The sequence below is a fragment of the Canis lupus genome, chromosome 6 (assembly GCF_048164855.1).
Source record: "Canis lupus baileyi chromosome 6, mCanLup2.hap1, whole genome shotgun sequence".
Taxonomy (NCBI): Eukaryota; Metazoa; Chordata; class Mammalia; order Carnivora; family Canidae; genus Canis; species Canis lupus.
Window position 1 is genome coordinate 12,601,526 of NC_132843.1, and position 24,377 is coordinate 12,625,902.

Here is a 24,377-nt window from a genome sequence, read left to right on the forward strand (position 1 = left end):
AATGCCTCTGAATTACACACATTAAAATGGTTAATTTTATGTCATGTGAATTTCACCTCAATTAAATAGCAATATACCAAATATTAAATATTTATTAATATTTATTTATCAACTTCTTGGTTGTGCTAATCCTATTGGTTTTTGTGTCTGCTAAGTCTTCTTTTTTTTTTTTAAGATTTTATTTATTTATTCATGAGAGACACACAGAGAGAAAGAGAGAGAGAGAGAGAGAGAGAGGCAGAGACATAGGCAGAAGCAGGCTTCATGCAGGGAGCCTGACGTGGGACTTGATCCCGGGTCTTCAGGATCATGCCCTGGGCCAAAGGCAGCACTAAACCGCTAAGCCACCCAGGCCTCCCCTGCTAACTCTTCTAGTAACTTCTTCCTTGAGTAGTTTATGATTTTTACATTGTGGATTTTTCCAACTGTAGTTATATTTTTCATCAATCCTGAGGGTTGTGAAAGTGTTTTAGGAGCAGCCTTATTTTTGCTTTAGGTGAACGTATGACGAATCTCATCAGTCTAGTAGTCCTGTGTTACTTCAGCAAACTATATTCTGGGACTGGAAGCCAAAGAAGTCAGTTTTAAAATATCATCTTCTGTTTAAATGCGCCTTTAAAAGTTTAGTTGTATATTCTTAGAATTTGGGAAGTCCAAGCTCTTTAAAGAAAGTCTCTGAGAAAGCTGAATTGTTTGATCCTTTTGAGATGCTGCTAAGGATGTACTCATTGCAAATGGATGGGAACAACAGCAGGTAGCTCTGTGATGAGAGGAGTTCTTAATCCCTTCGATACTTCCCGGCAAAGAAATAAGTATTTGGACAAAAATATAGGCGGAGTTTTCAACTTGATGATTGGCATAATGCAGATACAGGGATTTTCATTTTCTTTGATTTTCCTTCAACAAAGGAAAAAAATTCAGAGTTACTAAAAAGGCTTTCTTTCATTACATAACAGAGTTCTTTCACTTGAGAGAATCAGCAAAAATATTCCATGGCAATAAGGGCTTTTTGTATTTATTGTAATTGCTTGGTAAACAGTGTCTGAGGAAATCAAATAGTTTGGGTCAAGAGATCATAACTAAGGCAACATCCAGTGGAAAAAAAAATCTTTTGTAGAATTTGTCTTGAAAAATTCAAGAAAATTCATACTTACAACTTAATGTGAATGTAGCAAAATGATTATTATTCCTACAGTACCCATTTCCTTTCAGTTATTGGCCAAAAATGTTAGCAGAGTAATATTATGAGCATACTAGCAGACAGACACAGCTTTATGAGAAGTGTGCAAACATTAAGTAAACATAGGTTCTCTTATCATGATTTCCAGGGCTTGTCCTCCAGTACCCAACTTTGTACTTGAAATGAAAAGGGATTAAGGCAGGGGAACTTCTTTTTCAGTGTTGCCTATTTCACAGGGATGGCAAACAATGTAATATTTACCCCAAATAGTTACTCTTCTCTAGCCTCCCAGGCTAAAACTTACTATTTATTTAAGATAATGTTTATAAATAACCCGGTAATAGCCTCCTCTTATTTTCCCTTAAGAACAGTGGTTCCAAAACTTTACCTTGGGTCCACCCCCAGAATTCTGCTTCAGTCATTTTGGGTGGGGCTCCAGACTCACAGTTCTAACAAGTTCCCAGTGTGGGGGGTCCAGGTGTTATCAGGTGGTGGGTTGTGGAACTCTTCAATCCTTGTCTTCTCCAAGGAAGGAATTCACTTGGAGAGACTCGACAGCATAAAGGTAAGCAAGGTTTTTTATTTGTTTTTTGTTTCTGTTTTTGTTTTTTTTTTTAGCAAAAAGTGACAGTACAGTCCAGAGACCGAGGAGTGGGCTGACATGAGGATGGGTAGTAGTGCGCTGAGTTTCTCACTGTGTTCTTTTATGGGGGTTTGTTTGGTCTCCTTCCTCTCATCTTGTTATTATCACTCCACACTTGGATCCGCCTTGGTTTCCTCTGCTCCAACGTTTTGCCCAAGTTTGTTAGTTATCTTTCCATGAGCGCCTAAGCCCAACTCAGGGGGTCGGGTCAAACCACAATGCAAATAGTATTATGATGATATTATAATAACCTGGCTTTACTAGCGGACAAGGTCTTTCTTAAGTGCACATGCTCTAAAGTTAGGAAAATCCTGTAGCTGGTTGTATAAATCAGTTGTATTAAGCCACAAAAAGAGTTGGTCTAGGAGGGGTGAGGCTGTGTCTGGGCAGAGATCAGTGGTCCCTGGCAATTGTCCATTTGTCATCCTCCTTTTTCCCCTCCTGTTCATATCTATCTAACTGCCTACTCTAACACAGGAACCATACTTTGACTGTCACAAGTCAGTGATTTTCAAACTTGATTGTACCTTAAGTACCTTGGAGAGCTTTCAAAAATTCCTAGTAACTGACTGCACTCCAGACCATTTAATCAGAATTCTGGGGTGTGTTGGGGGTGAGTCCTGGTATCAGAATTTTTAAAGCTACCCAGGTGATTCCAATATATGCACAAGCGGGGGACCTCTGCCTTACAGTCTGCTCACTGGCAGCTGGGTGCCTTTGACATAACGAATACCATTAAGCTGCCAGTGCACCTGGGCTAGTTTCAACAGCTCTCCATGAACTCCTCCCTGGAGTCAAAGTCTTGTGTAAAATGAGAAATAGGATAGCACTATGCAAATATAGAACTCTCATCATCAAACTTGCAGCAAACATTTTGACATATATGGGTTTAACAAAGAGTAGAAATTTCTCCATGTGTCACTTGGTGCGAAACTAAAAATTAATTATTGGAGCTGAATTTTGCACAATGGTATAATGAAGAGGGAAAAGATACTCTTATTTTCAAAATGTCTTTTTGGATTATGCTGAAGCATTATGATATAACCCAGGATCTAAAAATTGACTTTTGTGAATATTTAGACTGTTTTATGGAGAATCAACTTAAAATGGGCAAACTGATTATAACTTGATTTTATTTAAGTATCAGTAGGTTTGTGTTTCTTTGTCATTGTTGAAGTCACTAGGAACTTTCTCATCAAAAATGGCCCCCTTGACATTGGCAGCTAATTGTAATATATAAAATTATAAATAAAAAAGTAGAGTTAGATGACACCATAGAACACTTACCATTCTGAACATAAATGAGTCAAGAACTTATAAATTTTTTGATGACACACAGGACTTGAGTTTAAGAGAAGCCCTGAGTTTATGCACTTGCTTTATGACCTTGGAAAATTCACTTAAACTTTTTGATGCTGAGTTTTTTTTTAATCTTTAAATTGGAGTTAATGACACCTACTAATGAGTATTACTGGGAGGATGAAGTGAGATAATTATATGACAATGTTTGCTAAGTTGCAGAGTACTGTACAAAACAAATATATTATGTTCAAGATAAAACATTATTAGGATGATAGTTTATTTTTCAGCAAATGTTAACAAATTTCAGTGAAAATTCATTAGACTGCAGGACTTTTGAGGGTAGGGGTTATACACTTATAATTGTATCTTCACTATATAGCACAGAGCTGGGGATACAGGAAAAGCTAAATTAGTGATTGCTGAGTAAATCACCAACTAGACATTTTAGCTTAGTTCCTTTTTAGATCAGTAGCTCAAGTTTACATGAAAACAAGGTAGTAAGCTAGGGAACAAAACTTTTCATTGTGTGAATATAACTTATCTCTGAGGATTAAAGTTCTACCCTTTCCCTCATTAGCACCAGAATCTAACCTCCTTAGTTAATGGGATCAGACACAAATTTATACATGTGCAAGCTACATCTTTCCCTTTCATGCTGTGAGCACTCCTAATTTAAGAGCCAAACAACCAGTAGAGAAAATAACTTTTATGTTATCAGAGGGATAGGTAGTTGACATGTTTCATTGTTCCTATGGCCTAAACTGCTTTTCTGCAAAAATGAGTCAGTCAGTCGTGATTTACTAATCCTTTTAGGCCACGTAATTGAGAACATACACAAAATGAGCACCTTAGAATTCAGAGTTACTGATTTTTGTGAAGCGCTCATTTTCTATAGCACCTGGAAGATATTCAGGAACCAGAGAGAGACCCTGTATCATTATCACCTTGGGTGTTTATCTTTGTGATACTGAAAGCAAAAATATGGGTGTGGGGGGTGCAGGCAGGAGATCAAGCTGAGTAATATAGTTCTAAGCATATATGGGTATGGATAAAGTAGGGCTACAGAAACCTAATTTATGAAATTAGGAATAAGGAGTCTTTTATTTATTTATTTTTTTAATTTACTTTTTTATTGGAGTTCAATTTGCCAACATATAGCATAACACCCAGTGCACATCCTGGAAGTGTCCCCTTCAGTGCCCATTACCCAGGCACCCCAAACTCCCGCCCACCTCCCCTACTACTACTCCTTATTCATTTCCCAGAATTAGTTGTCTCTCATGTTTTGTCACCATCACTGATATTTTCACTCATTTTCTCTCCTTTCCCTTTATTCCATTTCGCTATTTTTTTTATATTCCCCAGATGAATGAGACCATATAATGTTTGTCCTTCTCCGATTGACTTATTTCACTCAGCATAATACCCTCCAGGTCCATCCACATCGAAGCAAAAGGTGGGTATTTGTTGTTTCTAATGGCTGAGTAATATTCCATTATATATATATATATATATATATATATATATATATATATATATATTCTTTATCCACTCATCTCTTGATGGACACCAAGGCTCCTCTCACAGTTTGGCTATTGTGGACATTGCTGCTATAAACATTGGGGTGCAGGTGTCTCAGTCTTTCACTGCATCTATATCTTTGGGGAAAATCCCCAGCAGTGCAATTGCTGGGTCATAGGGTAGCTCTATTTTTAACTCTTTGAGGAACCTCCACACAGTTTTCCAGAGTGGCTGCACCAGTTCACATTCCCACCAACAGTGCAAGAGGGTTCCCCTTTCTCCACATCCTCTCCAACATTTGTTGTTTCCTGTCTTGTTAATTTTCCCCATTCTCACTGGTGTGAGGTGGTATCTCATTGTGGTTTTGATTTGTATTTCCCTGATGGCAAGTGATGCAGAGCATTTTCTCATGTGCTTCTTGGCCATGTCTGTGTCTTCCTCTGTGAGATTTCTGTTCATGTCTTTTGCCCATTTCATGATTGGATTGTTTGTTTCTTTGGTGTTGAGTTTAATAAGTTCTTTATAGATCTTGGATACTAGCCCTTTATCTGATAGGTCATTTGCAAATATCTTCTCCCATTCTGTAGGTTGTCTTTTAGTTTTGTTCACTGTTTCTTTTGCTGTGCAGAAGCTTTTTATCTTGATGAAGTTCCAATAGTTCGTTTTTGCTTTTGTTTCTTTTGCCTTCATGGATGTATCTTGCAAGAAGTGGCTGTGGCCAAGTTCAAAAAGGGTGTTGCCTGTGTTCTCCTCTAGGATTTTGATGGATTCTTGTCTCACATTTAGATCTTTCATCCATTTTGAGTTTATCTTTGTGTCTGGTGTAAGAGAATGGTCTAGTTCCATTCTTCTACATGTGGATGTCCAGTTTTCCCAGCACCATTTATTGAAGAGACTGTTTTTTTTCCAGTGGATAGTCTTTCCTGCTTTGTCGAATATTAGTTCACCATAAAGTTGAGGGTCCACTTCTGGGTTCTCTATTCTGTTCCATTGATCTATGTGTCTGTTTTTGTGCCAGTACCACACTGTCTTGATGACCACAGCTTTGTAGTACAACCTGAAATCTGGCATTGTGATGCCCCCAGCTATTGTTTTCTTTTTTAATATTCCCCTCGTATTCGGGGTCTTTTCTGATTCCACATAAATCTTGAGATGATTTGTTCCAACTCTCTGAAGAAAGTCTATGGTATTTTGATAGGGATTGCATTAAATGTGTAAATTGCCCTGGGTAACATTGACATTTTCACAATATTAATTCTTCCAATCCATGAGTATGGAATATTTTTCCATCTCTTTGTGTCTTCCTCAATTTCTTTCAGAAGTGTTCTATAGTTTTTAGGGTATAGATCCTTTATCTCTTTGGTTAGGTTTATTCCTAGGTTTTTTATGCTTTTGGGTGCAATTGTAAATGGGATTGATTCCTTAATTTCTCTTTCTTCAGTCTCATTGTTAGTGTATAGAAATGCCATTGATTTCTGGGCATTGATTTTGTATCCTGCCACACTGCCAAATTGCTGTATGAGTTCTAGCAATCTTGGGGTGGAGTCTTTTGGGTTTTCTATGTAGAGTATCATGTCATTGGCGAAGAAGGAGAGTTTGACTTCTTCTTTGCCCATTTGAATGCCTTTTATTTCTTTTGTTGCGTGATTGCTGAGGCTAGAACTTCTAGTACTATGTTGAATAGCAGTGGTGAGAGTGGACATCCCCTGTCTTATTCCTGATCTTAGGGGAAAGGCTCCCAGTGCTTCCCCATTGAGAATGATATTTGCTGTGGGCTTTTCGTAGATGGCTTTTAAGATGTTGAGGAATGTTCCCTCTATCCCTACACTCTGAAGAGTTTTGGTAAGGAATGGATGCTGTATTTTGTCAAATGCTTTCTCTGCATCTATTGAGAGGATCATATGGTTCTTGTTTTTTCTCTTGCTGATGTGATCAATCACATTGCTTTATGAGTGTTGAACCAGCCTTGCATCCCGGGGATAAATCCCACTTGGTCATGGTGAATAATCTTCTTAATGTATTGTTGGATCGTATTGGCTAGAATCTTGTTGAGAATTTTTGCATCTGTGTTCATCAGTGATATTGGTCTATAATTCTCCTTTTTGGTGGGGTCTTTGTCTGATTTTGGAATTAAGGTGATGCTGGCCTCATAGAATAGAGTTTGGAAGTACTCCATCGCTTTCTATCTTTCTATCTTTCCAAACAGCTTTAGTAGAATAGGTATGGTTTCTTCTTTAAATGTTTGATAGAATTCCCCGGGGAAGCCATTTGGCCCTGGCCTTTTGTGTCTTGGGAGGTTTTTGATGACTGTTTCAATTTCCTCCCTGGTTATTGGCCTGTTCAGGTTTTCTATTTCTTCCAGGTCCAGTTTGGGTAGTTTGTGGTTTTCCAGAAATGCGTCCATTTCTTCTAGACTGCCTAATTTATTGTATAGCTGCTCATAGTGAGTTTTCAAAATCGTTTGTATTTCCTTGGTGTTGGTGGTGATCTCTCCTTTTTCATTCATGATTTTATTAATTTGAGTCTTTTCTCTCTTCTTTTTAATAAGGCTGGCTAATGGTTTATCTCTCTATTAATTCTTTCAAAGAACCAACTCCTGGTTTTGTTGATCTGTTTCACAGTTCTTCTGGTCTCTAGTTCATTGAGTTCTGCTCGAATCTTTATTAATTTTCTTCTTCCGCTGGTGTAGGATCTATTTGCTGTTTTTTTCCAGCTCTTTTAGGTGCAAGGTTAGCTTTTGTATTTGAGTTCTTTCCAGTATTTGGGTGGATGCTTGTATCCATCCAAATATTTTTTACGATTGTATCTTCATTCTCATTAGTTTCCATGAATCTTTTTAATTCTTCTCTAATTTCCTGTTGACCCTTTCATCTTTTAGCAGGATGGTCCTCAACCTCCACGTGTTTGAAATCCTTACAAACTTCTTCTTACGATTTAGTTCTAGTTTCAAAGCATTATGGTCTGCAAATATGCAGGTCTTTTGGTATTGGTTAAGACCTGATTTGTGACCCAGCATGTGGTCTATTCTGGAGAAAGTTCCATGTGCACTTGAGAAGAATGTGTATTCAGTTGCATTTGGATGTAAAGTTCTGTAAATATCTGTGAAATCCATCTGGTCCAGTGTGTCATTTAAAACTCTTGTTTCTAAAAAAATAAATAAATAAAAAAAATAAAACTCTTGTTTCTTTTGAGATGTTGTGCATAGAAGATCTGTCTATTATAGAAAGCGCTGTGTTCAAGTCACCAAGTATAAGTGTATTATTATCTAAGTATGTCTTAACCTTGGCTATTAATTGATTGATATACTTGGCAGCTCCCACTTTTGGGGCATAGATATTCATGATTGTTAGGTCCTCTTGTTGGATAGATCCTTTAAAATATGAAATAGTGTCCCTCTTCATCTCTTACTACAGTCTTTGGGATAAACTCTAGTTTATCTGATATAAGGATGGTTACCCCTGCTTTCTTTTGAGAGACCATTTGAATGGTAAATGGTTCTCCAACCTTTTATTTTCAGGCTGTAGGTGTCCTTACATCTAAAATGAGTCTCTTTTCAACAGCAAATAGATGGGTCTTGCTTTTTTATTCAGTCTGAAACCCTGCGCCTTTTGATGGGGTCATTAAGTCCATTCACATTCAGAGTTACTATTGAAAGATATGAGTTTAGTGTCATCATGATACCTATTCAGTCTCTGTTTTTGTGGATTGTTTTCTTGGACTTCCTCTTTCTTATACAGAGTCCCCCTTAATATTTCTTGCAGAGCTGGTTTGGAGGTCACATATTCTTTCAGTTTCTGACTATCTTGGAAGCTTTTTATCTCTCCTTCTATTCTGAATGAGAGCCTTGCCAGATATTCTTGGCTGCATATTCTTCTAATTTAGGACCCTGAATATATCCTACCACCCTTTCTGGCCTGCCAGGTCTCTGTGGAGAGGTCTGCTGTTAGCCTAATACTTCTCCCCATAAAGGTTAGGGATCTGTTGACTCTTGCTGCTTTAAGGATCTTCTCTTTATCTTTGGAATTTGCAAGTTTCACTATTAAAATGTTGAGGTGTCGAACGATTTTTATTGATTTTAGGGGGCATCTATCTCCTGGATCTGAATGCCTGTTTCCCTTCTCAAGTTAGGGAAATTATCAGCTATGATTTGTTAGGAATAAGGAGTCTTGTTTTTAATTTGTTAAAGGTCTTTTATGAAATTAAGATCAAGAAATTTTAAAAGCAGACAAGTTGTCCCAAAGGAAAGAAAATTGAGGGAATATAAATTGGATGTAAGAATAATTTATTGATATTTGAAGGGATGGGAGATTTTATGTATAACCCATTCTCTGGTATTCTTAGTCCAGGTTTATCATCAACTGAATTGTGTACCCTCCACCTTCCCCCAGCCACATTCATATGTTGAAGCCCTAACCTTCAAAGTGAGTATATTGGGAGATAGGGCCTTTATAGAGGTAATTAAGTTAAAAGAGGTCAAAAGTGTGGGACTGTCTTTATAGGACTGCTGCAAACAGAGAAAAGGCCATGTGAAGACACATTAAGGAGGCACTATCTCCAAGTGAAGAGAGAGATCTCATCAGAGACCAACTCTACTGGCACCTTGATCTTGGACTTTTAGATTCCAAAACTATATATATATATTTACTATATTTAAAAAATATAAACTAAATAAAAAAATAAAACTATATATTTATATATATAAATTATATATAGTATATTAAGATATTATATATATATATATATATAATTTTTTTCCTGTTGTTTAAGCCACCCAGCCAGTGACATTATCTTATGACAGTCCCAGCAGACTAATTCAGTCCTGTCTTAGTCTGTTCATGTTACCATAACAAAGATACCATAGACTGGATAACTTAAACAGCAAACTGTTTTTTCTTAAGTTTTGGAGACTGAGAAGTCTAAGATCAAGCCATCAGCAGATCCCATGTGTTATGAGGGCCTGGTTCTTGGTTTATATATGGCAGTATTGCTGTATCTTCACGTGGCAGAAGGAGTGAGAGGGCTCTTTGGTAAGAGCACTCATCCCATTTATTAGAATTCCACCTTCATGATATAATCACCTCCAAAGGCCTCACTTTCTAATACCATCACATTGGGTTAGAATTCAGCACATGAATTTTGAGGGGACACAAACATTCAGTCCATAATAAAGGCTGTTATTTTTTACCTTTGAACAATAAATAAGAGGGTTGAGAATAAGGGGTAGTTGTAAAATAAAAAGGCATTTTAAAAAATTCTCTAACAGATGCTAACAGAAGGTAGCACAGAAGTGAGGATGAGAAGAATTACTCACTTTCTAGTCAGATAGCTTCAAAAACAAAAACGACACCATTGGTATTAATGGGGAAAGTAGCAGGAGAGCACCAGGAAACAGCACGGCAGTATGTCTTGGCACGTTGAAATCTCCATGCATTTAAGCTTAGCACAGTTCATCTTATGTAGGTACCAGTTGGAGATCAATCAGTACCAGTGGGATAGCTGCAGCCGAGGAGGCCTTGGTTGTTACTCACAGAGACAAGGTCCCAAACCCAAAAGAGAAAGGAGAACATGAGTAATTAAAAATTGATTAGGAGGTAGTTCAAGATGGCAACATAGGAAGATCTGAACTCACATCTTCCCATGAACACAAAAACTTATAGTTTTATATGGAACAATTCCCTCTGAAAAAGACATGAAAATAGTTGAATAGCTCCTCCACAACTAATGATAAAAGAGCCACATCTTGGTGGATAGAAGAGACAGAGATGAAGTCTCACCAAACTCCCACTACCCCCTTGTGGCAACCCACCATTGGCAGTAATATACAAAATACAGGGCTTCTTCCTGAGAAGAGAGGTGTTTCTGCCCCACATCACGTACCCCAACCCTTAGGACCTACACTCAAAACTTCTGAAACCCAGGAGAACATAGGGCTATAGGGGATGGAGATTTCTTTCATAAAGGGCTCATGCATGAATTCACTAGCCCTGAAACCCAGCAGAAAAGTAGCAAGCAGCTAAACCACTTGTGAAGGAGATTCATTTTTTAACCTTAAGTTGTCTGCCAGAGGGGCAGAAGCCTACTGTGACTCTCTCCAAGGACATGTTTTACTTCTCCCTCTACTTTGCTAATGCCAGCATTAGTAGGAGCCCTTTTTGCATTCTCCTCCTAACCTGCCAGCACAGTGGGTATACCCACTTCAGCACTGCTCCTGGGCCCCACTAAAGCTGCCAGTTTTTACAACTGTTGCCAAGGGGACACTTCCAGACTCCCTGGTCTGGAGTATAGCAGGATCTACAATTACTGTCTCATATAACTATATATTTGCATACCTTAAAAGTGGTTGCCTATGGGATTAGCTTCCAATCAGCCTGAGTTAGGTGCTGCCTGAGATCCTTCCTTCTGTAACACAGATCTTGGCACACAATTGAGCCCTATCAATAACTGGGACCTATCAGAAATAAATCAGGCTGCTTAGGCAATCAAAATATTTGAGAGACAATCAAGAGCTAGGGCACATTTCAATGATAAGATTTATCCCCCCCCCCCCCCCCCCCGCCAAGGACCACTCCTTCAAGACTGGGAGAGACAGAAGTTTTGCTTAATACATAGAAAAAAACCACAGGGGATGCCTGGGCTCAGGTTGTGATCCCGAGATCCTGGGATCAAGTCCTGCAGCAGGCTTCCCTCACGGAACCTGCTTCTCCCTCTGCCTATGTCTCTGCTCCTCTCTCTGGTCTCTCATGAATAAACAAATAAAATCTTAAAACAAACAAACAAACAAAAAATAAACACAGAGTCAGGCAAAATGAAGAAACAGAGGCATCTATTCCATATGAGAGAATAAGATACAATACCCAAAAAATCCTTAATGAAATGGAGATAAGTAATTTTCCTGATGAAGAACTCAAAATAATCATCATAAGATGCTCACCGGACTTGGGAGAAGAATAGATGAACACAGTGGGAACTTCTCAAAAAGATATAAAATATAAGAACATACCAAACACAAGTCATAGGCATGAAGAACACAGTAACTGAACTGAAAAATATACTAGAGGGTTTCAAGAGCAAACTAGATGAAACAGAAGAAAGAATCACTGACCTAGAAGAAAAGTAGAACTTAACCAAAGCAGCAAAAAGAAAAAAATAATTTAAGAAGTGAGGCTAGTTTAAGCAATCTGTAAGATAATGTCGAGTGGAACATTCACATTATAGAAGACAGAGATAAGGGGCAGGAAGTATATTTGAAACAATAAAGGCTGAAAACTCACCTGATCTGGGGATTAAGATCAGACATACAGGTTCAGGATGCCTAGAAAGCTCCAAATTAGGTGAACCCCAAAAAGTTAATATCCAAAATATATAAAGAATCTATACTATTCAACAACAAAAACCAAATAATCTGATTAAAACACAGAGGACCTGAATAGACATTTTGCCAAAGACATACAAATGACCAACAGACATATGAAAAGATGTTTAACATCACAAATCATAAAAAAAAATCACTAATCTTCAGGGAAATGCAGATCAAAACCACTATGAGATACCACCTTATATCTTTCAGAATGGCTGGAAACAAAAAGTTAATAAACAAATGTTGGTGAGAACGTAGAGAAAAAGGAACCTTTGTATGCTCTTGGTGAAAATGTAAATTGGTGTGGTCACTGGGGAAAACAGTATGGAGGTTCCTCGAAAAATTCAAAATACAAATACCATATGATCCAGTAATTCCAGTACTGGGTATTTACCTAAAGAAAACAAAACTACTAATTTGAAAAGATATATGCACCCTTATTATTATTGCAGGATTATTTACAATAGCTTAGATATGAAAGCATCTCAAGTGTCCACAGCTGGGTGAATGTATAAAAAAGTTGTGGTATATGTATAATGGAATATTACTTAACCATAAAAAGGGATGAGATCTTGTTATTTACAACAACATGGATGGACCTAGAAGGTGTTATATTAAGTGAAATAATTCAGAGAAAGACAGATACCATATGATTTTACTTAAATGTGAAATCTAAAAAAAAAAAAAAAGAAACAAATCTATCTATAAATAGAAAAAACTGATGATTTCTGGGTATGGGGTGGAGTGAGGGGAGAGGGAAAATGGATGGTGGGAGTGGGAGATACAGGCTTCCAGTTATGAAATAAGTCACAGAGGTAAAAGGTAGAGCATGCAGAGAATAATCAATGGTATTGTAATAATGTTGTAGTATGATGAGAAATGGTAGCTACACTTGTGGTGAGTATAGCATAATGTATAGACTTGTTGAATACTATGTTGTACACTTGAAACTAATGTAATCAACTGTACTTTAATAAAAAATGATGAACCCAAAGGGACTCACACCAAGACACATTATAAATAAAATGTCAAATTTTAAAGATATAATCTTCAAAGCAACAAGAGAAAAGCAACTTATTATATATGAGGAAATTCCCATAAGACTATCAGAAAATCTCTCAGCAGAAACTTTGCTGGCCAGAAGAGTGTGGCATTATATATTCAAAGTGCTGGTTGATAAATGCAAACTTCTAACCAAGAATACTGTACCCAGCAAGGTTATCATTCATAATTGAAGGAGAGATATAGAATTTTCCAGACAAGCAAAATTTAAAGTTTATCACCACTAAACTGGTCTTATGTGAAATGTAAAAGAGAATTTTTCAGGCTGAAAAGAAAGGACACTAATTAGTAACAAGAAACATATGAAAGTAAAAGTCTCACTGGTAAAGGTAAATATAGTAAAAGTAGGGGACTAATCACTTACAAAGCTAGTATGAAAGTTATAAAAAATAAGTAGTAAAGATTAACTACAATAATTAGATGATACACATAACAAAAAGATATAAAATGTGATATCAAAAATATAAAACATGGTGGAGAGGGAAAATGTAGATTTTGGGGGGATGTGTTCAAACTTAATTTGCTGTCAATTTCAGACCATATATATGTATATATGGTGGAAGTAGGTGGATATATATATATATATATATATATATGCTATTATATGTGAGCCTTGTGATAACCAAAAGCAAAACCCTATAGTAGATACACAAAAGGTAATAAGAAAGGAATCTAAGCATAACACTGTAGAAAGTCATCAAAACACAAGGGAAAAGAGCAACAGAAGGAAGTAATGAAGGAACTAGAAAATAGCCAGAAAATAATTAACAAAATGGCATTATGTGCATACCCGTCAATAGTTACTTTAAATGGAAATGGACTAATTTTTTTATCCAAAAGATGCAGAGTGGCTGAATATATAAAAACAAAACAAAACAACCCCAACTATGCGCTGCCTACAAAAGACCAATTTCAGATGTAAGGACACACATCCATTGAAAGTGAAGGGATGGAAAAAGTGTTTCATGCAAATGATAACCAAAAGGAGGTTGAAAATAGCTATACTTACATCAGACACAATAGGCTTTAAAACAAAGGCTGTAATAAAAGACAAAGATGGGCATTACATAATGATAAACCCCTCCAAAAAATATAACATTTATAAATATATATGCAATCAGCAAAGGAATACCTAAATGTTTTATATATTAACAGACCCAAAGAGAGAAATTGACAGCAATTAAATAATAGTAGGTGCCTTAATATCCCACATGCATCAATGGATAGATCATCCAAACAGAAAATCAATAAGGAAACATTGACCTTAAATGATACATTCTGCCAGATGGACTTAACAGTTACATATATGCCATCCAATAGCAGCAGAATGCATATTTTTAAGTACATATGGAACATCCTCCAGGATATATCATATATTAGGCCACAACCAAGTCTCAATAAATTTAAGAAGGTTAATATCCTATCAAACATTTTTTCTGAACCCAGTGGTATGAAACTAGAAATCAATTACAGAAGGAAAAATCACAAGTAGGTGGAAATTAAATAGCATGCTATTGAACAACTAATGGATCAAACTGAAATCAAAAAAGAAATGAAAAAATCTTGAGATAAATGCAAATGGAAATATAACGTATCAAAATCTATGGGGGTGCATGCAGAAAAAAGTAGTTCTAAGGGGGAAGTTTATAGCAATACAGGCCTACCTTAGGAAACAAGAAAACCCTCAAATACACAATATATATCTAAAGGAGTTTGAAAAAGAACAAACAAATCCCAAAGTTAATAGAGGGAAAGAAATAAAGATCAGAACAGAAATAAATGAAATAGATACTAAAAAGACAATAGAAAAGCTCAATGAAACTACGAGCTCATTCTTTGAAAAGATATACAAAACTGACAAATCTTTAGATTCGTTGAGAAAAAAAGAACATTCAAATAACATCAGCAATGAAAGAGAAGTTACAACTGATATAAAAGAAATATGAAGGATCATAAGAGACTACTATGAACAATTATATGTCAACAAATGTGACAAGCTAGAAGAAATAGTTAAATTCTTAGAAACATACAATTTTTTAAGACTGAATCATGGGGAAAAAACTAAATAGATTAATAGTTATGAGATTAAATAAGTAATCAAAAAACCTCCCAACAAACAAATGTCCAGGACCAGATAGCTTCACTAATGAATTCTACCAAACATTCAAAGATTTAATACCTATCCTTCTCAAACTTTTCCAAAAAATTGAAGAGGGCGGGGGATATATCCAAACTCATTTTATGAGACCAGCATTATCCTGATACTAAACCAGTCAAAGATACCACAAAAAAGGAAAATTACAAGCCAGTATCACTGATAAACATAGGTGCAAAAATTCTCAAGAAAATATTAGCAAACTGAACTCAACAATATATTAAAAGGATCATATACCATTGTCCGGTGGGATTATTTCAAGGATGCAAGGAGTCACAAATCAGTCAACATGATAAACTACATTAACAAAATGAAGGGTAAAATGAATATAATCATTTCAGTAGATGCAGGAAAAGCATTTGACAAAATTCTGTGTTTGTTTATGATAAAAACTCTCAACACAGTGGGTATAGATGGAATGTACCTCAACATAAAAAAGGCCAAATATGACAAATCTGCAGCTAACATTGTACTCAACAGTGAAAAACTGATTTTTTCCCACTAAGATCATAAATAAGACAAAGATTCCACCATCACCACTTTTATTGCACATAGTATTGGAATTCTTAGCCAGAATAATCAGGTAGGAAAAAGAAATAAAAGGTGTCTAAATTGGAATGGAGTAAGTAACACTGTAACTATTTGCAGATAAGATGATCTCATATATAGAACAGCCTAAAGACTCTACTCAAAACTTTTAAGGTCTGTACACCAAAAACTATGAGCCAATGATGAATGAAATTGAAGAAGACACAATAAATGGAAACATATTCCATGCTCATAGATTGGAAGAGTTAATATTATTAAAATGTCTGTATTACCCAAAGCATTCTACAGATTCAGTACAGTCCTTATTAAAGTGCCATTGACATTTTTTGCTGGAATAGGACAAATAATCCTAAAATTTGTATGGAACCACAAGACCTCAAATAGCTGAAGCAATCTTGAAAAAAACAAAGCTGGAGACATCAAACGCCTTGATTTGAAACTATACTGCAAAGCTATAGTAATCAAAAGAGTACAGTATTGGCATAAACAGAAACATAAATCAAAGGAACATAAGAGAAAGGCCAGGAATAAATCCATGCATATATGGTAAATTAAGTTATGACAAAGGAGGCAATGATATACAATGGGGAAAGGACTCTCTCTTTAATATATGGCATCATCAAAACTGGACAACCACATGAAAAGAATGAAACTGGAACACTACACCTTATAACATACACACAAATTAACTCAAAATGCATTTAAGACTGAATGTAAAGACCTGAAACCATAAAACTCCTAGAAGAAAACATAGGTGGTAAGATCCTTGACATTGATCTGGGCAATAGTAGTTTGGACATGACTCCAAAGGGAAGAGCAACAAAAGAAAAAAATAAACAAATGGGACTACATCAAACTGAAAAGCTTTTGCACGTTGAAGGAAACTATCAACAAAATGAAAAGTCTAATTACTGAATGGGAGATTTCTGCAAATCATATATCCAATAGTTAATATCCAAAATCTTTAAGTAACTCACTCATATAAATCAATAAGAAAAAAGACAATTTGATTTAAAAATTGGCAGGAGATTGGAATAGATATTTTTCCAAAGAAGATATACAGATAGTCAACAGACACATGAAAAAAATGCTCAGTATCACTAATCATCAGGGAAATATAAATGTAAACCTCAATGAGATATCACATCACTTTTGTCAGAGTGACTATTATCAAAAAGACAAAAAGTGTTGCTGAGTATATGTAGCAAAAGGAACCCTTGTGCCCTTTTGGATAGAATGTAAATCAATACAACCAGTATGGAGAACACTGAGGCTTCCTCAAGAAATTAAAGATAGAACTACTCTAAAATCCAGTAATTCCACTTCTGGATATGTACTCAGAAATTAATAAAGAAAATGAAAACACTGATGTGAGAAGATATATGAACCCTTATGTTCATTGCAACATTATTTACAATAGCCAAGAGATAGAAACAACCAAAGTGTCCATAGATGAATGGATAAAGATGATGTGATATCTATACATACATACATAATGGAGTACTACTCAGCCATTAAAAATAAAAGAAATCTTGCCATTTGTGACAACATGGAGGGACCTTGAGTGTATTATGCTAAGTGAAATATGTCAGAGAATGAGAAATACATTATGATTTTTTAGATTACAAAATAAATGAACAAATGAAACAAAACATAGATACAGAATACAGATAGGTGGTTGCCAGAGGAAAGGGGTAGAGGTATGTATGAAATGGGTTAAGGTGATCAAGAGGCACAAACTTCCAGTTATAAAATAAGTAAGTCATGGGAATATAATGTACAACATGGTGACTATAGTCAGTAATACTGTATTGTATATTTAAAAGTTGCTAAAATAGTAGATATTGAAGGTTAGCATGGGCAAAATAATGTTTTATAATTCTGTCAAGTGATGGAGAGTAACTAAACTTATTGTGGCAATCATTTTGCAGTATATACCTACATAGAGTCATTTTGTTGTACACTTGAAACTAATAGGGGTAGCCCTGGTGGCTCGGCGGTTTAGCGCTGCCTTCGGCCCCGGGCTGTGATCCTGGAGACCCGGGATCGAGTGCCATGTTGGGCTCCCTGCATGGAGCCTGCTTCTCCCTCTGCCTGTGTCTCTGCCTCTCTCTCTCTCTCTCTCTCTCTCTCCTTATGAATAAATAAAATCTTTTTAAAAAGAAACTAATATAATGTCATATGTCAATTATATTTCACTAAAAATGCAATTACTTTTCCTGAGCACCTATGAGACACCTCCTGGAAACTCCTAAAATAACTGGAAGAAGAAAATTTGAAATGATTTTGAAGACTTGTAGTAATAAGCGTGAATTTATTTCTTTAACTTAATGGAATAATGTCATGGCACATACAGAATGGCAATATTAACATAAATGATGTAGAAATTGGCATCAGGAAGAAACTAATCTTTGTAAGATGCCTACTAAATACTAGGCAGTGGGCTATTATTTGATTTATATCTCATTTTTTTAATAATAATTCTGCAAGTTGGGCAGCCCTGGTGGCTCAGCAGTTTAGCGCCTGCCTTCAGCCTGGGGCGTAATCCTGGAGTCCTGGGATCAAGTCCCACATCAGGCTCCCTGCATGAAGACTGCTTCTCCCTCTGCCTGCTTCTCCCTCTGCCTGCGTCTCTGCATCTCTCTCTCTCTCTCTGTCTCTTGTAAATAAATAAATTCTTAAAAAAATACTTCTGCAAGTTAGTATCCTTGTCCTTATTTTTCAGATGAGGAAATTGGGCCTCAGAGAGGTTATGGAATTGATCCAGGATCACCTAGGGACTGTCTTTGAAAACTGGAGTACATAGGAGATGTGTTTGACTATGAAGTCCACATATAACATACTGGTATTCATAACCTGTTAAAATTTCTGAGCTTTTTGTTTTAATTGTTGTATATAGAGGAAGAAATATCAATAGTTGTTTTAAGGTAATTTAAAGATAATGCAAACTGTTCCATGTCCCCTAAACTGTTTACCTACACCCAGTGTCACTGACCAGTATATTAACATTATTGTTGTTCCTTCATTTGTGGTATAATGGAGCTTTTGCTGTGTTTTAGGCACTGAGGATATAGTGATAAATAAAACAGATATAGCCGCTTCCAGTTATGGAATGAACAAGACACAGTAATAAGATATACCATAAGGAATATAGCCAATGGTATCATAATACCATTATACAGTGACAAATGGTAGCTATACTTGTGGTGAACACGAGCTAATGTATGGAGTTGTTGAACCACTATGTTGTATATCTGAAACTAAAGTAACATTGTGTGTCAACTATACTCTAATTTTAAAAAAGAAGACAGAGCCTGTCCCTTATATAGTTTGGAAATATTAAGCAAATTATCACATCAATAAAATATGTAACTGAGCATAGTGATAATTGCTGTAAAAAAGGGCCAGAGGGGGCATGGAAAAATAATAGAGATGAGATTTAGGTGGAGAAGAAGGAAAGACTTCTTTATAATATTGATATCTAAGAAAAGACATGATAGATAGATGTCATTTAAGTAAAGCTTTGGGAAAACTCAGCTCCAAGCAGGCAGAGAGAAGAACACATAAACACATAAGGAAACACAGGAGAGAACAGACTTCACTTGTTTCAGGACCAGAGTTAAGGTCAGTGTGGTTGGAATATAGCATAGAGGAAAGTTAAGGCTCCAGATGGAAGCAGGGGCTATGTTATTTGGGACGATAGAAGTCCTTATTAAGGGTTTTTATCCTTAATATTTTTATCCTTAATATTTTTAATATTTTATTCTAAGTGTAATGTACCTTGAAAGAACATTGAAGGTTTTTGAGCCAGGGAGGTAGATGGAGTATATTTGATCACACTGGCTATTGCATGAGGAATGAATTGGAAGGGGGTGAGAGAGGAATTGGGCAGCAAGTTAGGAAGGAGAAGTTGGCAAGGGAGATTGACAAGGGATACCAGAAAAAGGAAGAAGATAATGCAAACTAAAGAAATCAACTCCTGAAAAAGGCAGGTGTGGTATACTGCCAAAAGGAAAGGACAAAAGGAAGTGAGAAACTGAAACCATCTATGTCATCTAAGCTGAATAAGGATAGGAGCACTTGGGTGGCTCAGTTGGTTAAGCATCTTACTCTTGATTTTGACTCAGGTCATGATCTCAGGGTCATGAAATTGAGCCCCCAGTCGGGCTCCATATTCCACAGGGAGTGTGTTTGAGATTCTCTCCCTCTGTTCCTCCACACCACTGTGTATGCTCTCTCTCTAAAATAAATAAATAAATCTTTAAAAAACTGAACATGGATATGGATAGAAGTGAAGACTAGAAGAGCTGGTAGGAGAAAGTGAAGGATTCCCTGTGGCTGAGGACTGCTGAAGGACATGCAAGTTAACATCCCCAAAATAAATAATCAGTCAGGAAATGGGCAGAAGACATGAATAGACATTTCTCCAAAGAAGACCTACAAATGACTAATAGACACCTGAAAAGATGCTCCCCTTCACTCATCATCAGGGAAATACAAATCAAAACCACAATGAGATACCACCTCACACCTTTCAGAATGGCTAAAATTAACAGGTCTGGAAACACTGATGTTGGCAAAGATGTGCAAAAGGGGAACCCTCTTACACTCTTGGTGGGAATGCAAACTGGTGCAGCCACTCTGGAAAACAGTATTAGGTTCTTCAAAAAATTAAAAGTAGAACTACCCTATGACCCAGCAATTGCACTACTAGGCATTTATCCAAAGGATACAAAAATGGTGCTTTGAAGGGACTCATGCACCCCAATGTTTATAGTGGCACTATTTAAAATAGCCAAATTATTTACAAATTAATCTTTGTTTTTGGCAGTATTAATTATGAAAAATATGTTATACTATGAAGAAAACCTATTCCATATAGGCAAGTAAATGTACAAAACTTTCAGGGGATACTAAAGATAAATTTTACTTACGTAAAATGGTAATTTCAGATGGATTGCATAGTCACATACCCTTGCTCTTATTCTCATTCGGTGAGAGTTTCGAGAAAAATCAGTGTAGATAGAATGGAGTAGCAATGTCTGTGTTTCCACATACAATATAATTAGCCTATTAAACTGATTTTAATGATAATATGCTTACTCTATAATCAGTTAAAACTCCACTTCAATGAGATCCTATTAGAGCAGTGCCTACCTTTATGTAGAAGGAATGAGTGAATGATGTAAGACATATCACCTTTTTCATCTCATACCCATGTACCACTCAGACAGACTGTCTGGTTACTGTGGCAATAAAAAGTATTGAAAATTCATCCTGATAAAAAGAATATTTTAAGACATACAGTTTTTTCCTTTGATCTTTATTTGCTGTTCGAGCTGATGATCAAACTAGTTTGCCATGTAATAACCAAGACAGGTAGTATTGTCTTTACTAATGGCACCTGTACATGTAAATTACCTTGCCAAAAATAAATAATAATGCAAAAATGAACAAACGTCGTTACACATCATGCATAACAGGATCAAAATGAGTTGCTAGTTCATTCCCTACTACATTGTTTCCAAAGATCTTAGTTGGGGAGGGACTCTGAGTTTTCAAAAGAATGCTCTTTCAAGGATTTCTACCTGTTATTGACTAAAAAACAAGATTCACATAAATAATGTGTTTTCCTTTCTTTTCTTTTGGAGGAGGGGATGGAATGAATTTCATGTTCAATTCAGAATTTATTATGCACTTATGCTTTAGTGACAAAGGAATTTAATGTCATAATAGATATGATCTCTACATTTTGTTCCAGAGTAGGGCATTTACTGAAATTAGACTATGAATTCCAAATGTGTAAACACATTTTAGGAGTTTTATATAACTGTCCTCCTGCTCTGCTTGCTTATTGGTATTTATGTCTGCTAACTCCTGTTAATTGGTTAATGTTTGTAAAGTGCTTTTGAGATGAAAAGCTAATGATACTGTACTGTAGGAGGGTGTGGGTGGCTGCCGTGACAGCTTGCTGAGGGCGTATGCTGGGGATTTGACTGTGAGGGCTTGTCGTGGACTCTGGGACAATGAGGAATCCCTAAAGAGTTCTATGTTCCTGTTCCCCAAAGACTTTTGTGTTCAATTCTCCTGGTATTGCTAAGTCAGTCTGGACATAATAAATTCATCAGTCTTGCAAAGCTTTGCGAAGGGTCTTCAAAGACTTTTTACCCACTTTACCACTAGTTTGCTCTAAGGCAGTTGGACCACATCTATATTCCATTATGAAGGAAACCATAATAATAATAATAGGAATACTTTAAAAGTTCAAAAAAGCTGTTGCTCTTAAAAATTAGGAGCATATATTTTATTATTGTATCTTTTTCCTCTGCAATTATAAGCTTAATGGGAACTGCATTTTTATTTCTTTATTTTCATGTTTTTAAAGGTAGACATATAGTTGTCAAAAGTTGGCTAAGAAAAACACAATTGTGAAATGATAAAATTTCCACCTATTTCTACCACACACCTAAGGGAAGAAAGGGAAGTTAGACAGTTAAAGGGAAGAAAGACAGTTTTTAAAAAATTGAAATTGAAATTAAAATTAATTTTTTACTATAATTACTGAATTTTCTATAACTCCATAGGAATTGTATTGAGAGTTACTATGCATTGAACATGGGAATTTATTTTCCTTTTAAATAATAAATATTAAATAAAATGACAATTTTGATTTTGTTGGCTTATAGGCCTGTTTTTTTGTAAGTTCTATTTCTTGTTTTTCCTGGTTCTCTCTAATTTTCATATTAGCATTTCATAGTCACAACACTGGTTCACCTGCCTGACATCACAGCTCCTCTGGGGGCTCTCTCCTGGGGTTTGTACCATTGGTCCGATAGGGGAGAGTGGCATCCAGAGGGAACCACCCCATTGCCCAGAGACAACATTTTCCAACTATTTATTTTTAATCACCTGGTAATAGTGCTGTGAGTTTCTCTTTCTTTCTTTCTTTCTTTCTTTCTTTCTTTCTTTCTTTCTTTCTTTCTTTCTTTCTTTCTTTCTTTCTTTCTTTCTTTCTGATTTCATTTATTTATTCATAAGAGACACACACACACACAGAGGCAGACATAGGTTAGAGGGAGAAGCAGGCTCCCTGTGGGGAGTCTGATGTGGGACTTGATCCCAGGATAACGACCGGAGCCCAACGCAGATACTCAACCACTGAGCCACACACATGCCCCCTGACAGTTTTAAAAGTGACAAAGCAGATGGGTCCTGCAGCACATAAAATTGGCCCCTTAGCAAGGAGCTCCATTGAGTTTGCCCAAAATAGTACATTTCTGAACCTGTTGTTTAAACGAAGATTTGTTCTGATGCTGTGCCATACTTACCGCACTTAACTTTTAAGATCTTAAACGTTTTAAAGCTTCTTAAAAAATTAGAAAATGCTTCAAATAGAGTAACTAGGAATACAAAAAAGCTAAGTAAAAGACATATTTACATCAATTTTTACATAGTCAAGAAAAATTAGAGAAAGCCAAATGGCCCCTAACATAGACTATTTGGATGAATAATTGCACAACCACTTAACGTGGCTTTGTGCCACCACGATGACAACATTGGGAATGCTTATGCTATTATATAAAGTAAACAACAGAATAGAAAACTAATTATAAAATATGTTCTTAACTATGTAAAATAATCATAGAAACTGCTTGGGAAGAGATATAGCAAAACATTAAAAATAATTGTTTTTTTCCTTAACGATTAACTTCACATTTTAAAAAGTTTTTATGATGAAAAAATGTTTTTCTTTTTTAAATAGATGCTTAAAACATACAAAAGTATAGGATATGATGTGAAATAACAGATAGCCTTGTTGTATCTATAAGTGATTTTGCATGCTAACTTTTACAAATCTCATTTGCTAGATATTTTCACGTTTTTTGTTTTGTTTTGTTTTGTTTTTTGGTGTGTTTTATTTTTCTTTTTTTTGTGTGTTTTTATTTGAGAAAAAAAAAAGCGTTTGATTTCTCTGTCTTTTTTTCCTGGCGGTAATTACTATATTGAGGTTCGTGAGTTTTATATTTTTGTTACATGTGCAAGCATCCATAAACAATATATATATAGTATTATGTGTATTTTAAACCTATCTGTAACAATAGTGGTATACATATCTCTGCAATTTGCTCACTCACCTATATTTTTAAGATTTATTCGTGATGACATGGAGAGCCAGCTTGTTTTAAAATTATATATATATGGGGCACTTGGCTGGCTCAATCAGTAGAGCATGTGACTCTTGATCTTGGGTTTGTGAGTCTCAGCCTCAAAATGGGTGTAAGGATTACTTAAAAAAATCTGGGGCATCTGGGTGGCTCGGTTGGTTAAGCATCTGCCTTTGGCTCAGGTCATGATCCTGGGGTACTGGCCCTATGTTTGGCTCCCTGTCCAGTGGGAAGCATGCTTCTCCCTCTCCTTTTGCCCATCTCCCAGCTTGGGCTTCTCTTGTGTGCTCTCTATCTCGAATAAATAAATAAAATCTTTAAAAATATAAAATAAAAAATCTTTGAAAAAATGATATATAGGATTCCACTGTATTGGAATTCCACTGTATTTATTTATCTCTTTGTTCTCCCAGTAATTCTCCAAGTAGTATACTCTCCAAAGT

The 24,377-nt window shown here is 36.0% G+C and overlaps 1 long non-coding RNA gene across 1 annotated transcript; it reads right to left on the bottom strand.

The window, feature by feature from the left end:
• Positions 1 to 254: 254 nt before the first annotated feature.
• Positions 255 to 20,814, bottom strand: LOC140635020 (uncharacterized). Its single transcript, XR_012032371.1, has 4 exons — positions 20,704 to 20,814; positions 14,075 to 14,103; positions 9,958 to 11,094; positions 255 to 897 (listed from the first exon to the last, which is right to left on the bottom strand). It is a non-coding gene; the product is annotated as an uncharacterized lncRNA (long non-coding RNA).
• Between the last annotated feature and the right edge of the window lie 3,563 nt (positions 20,815 to 24,377).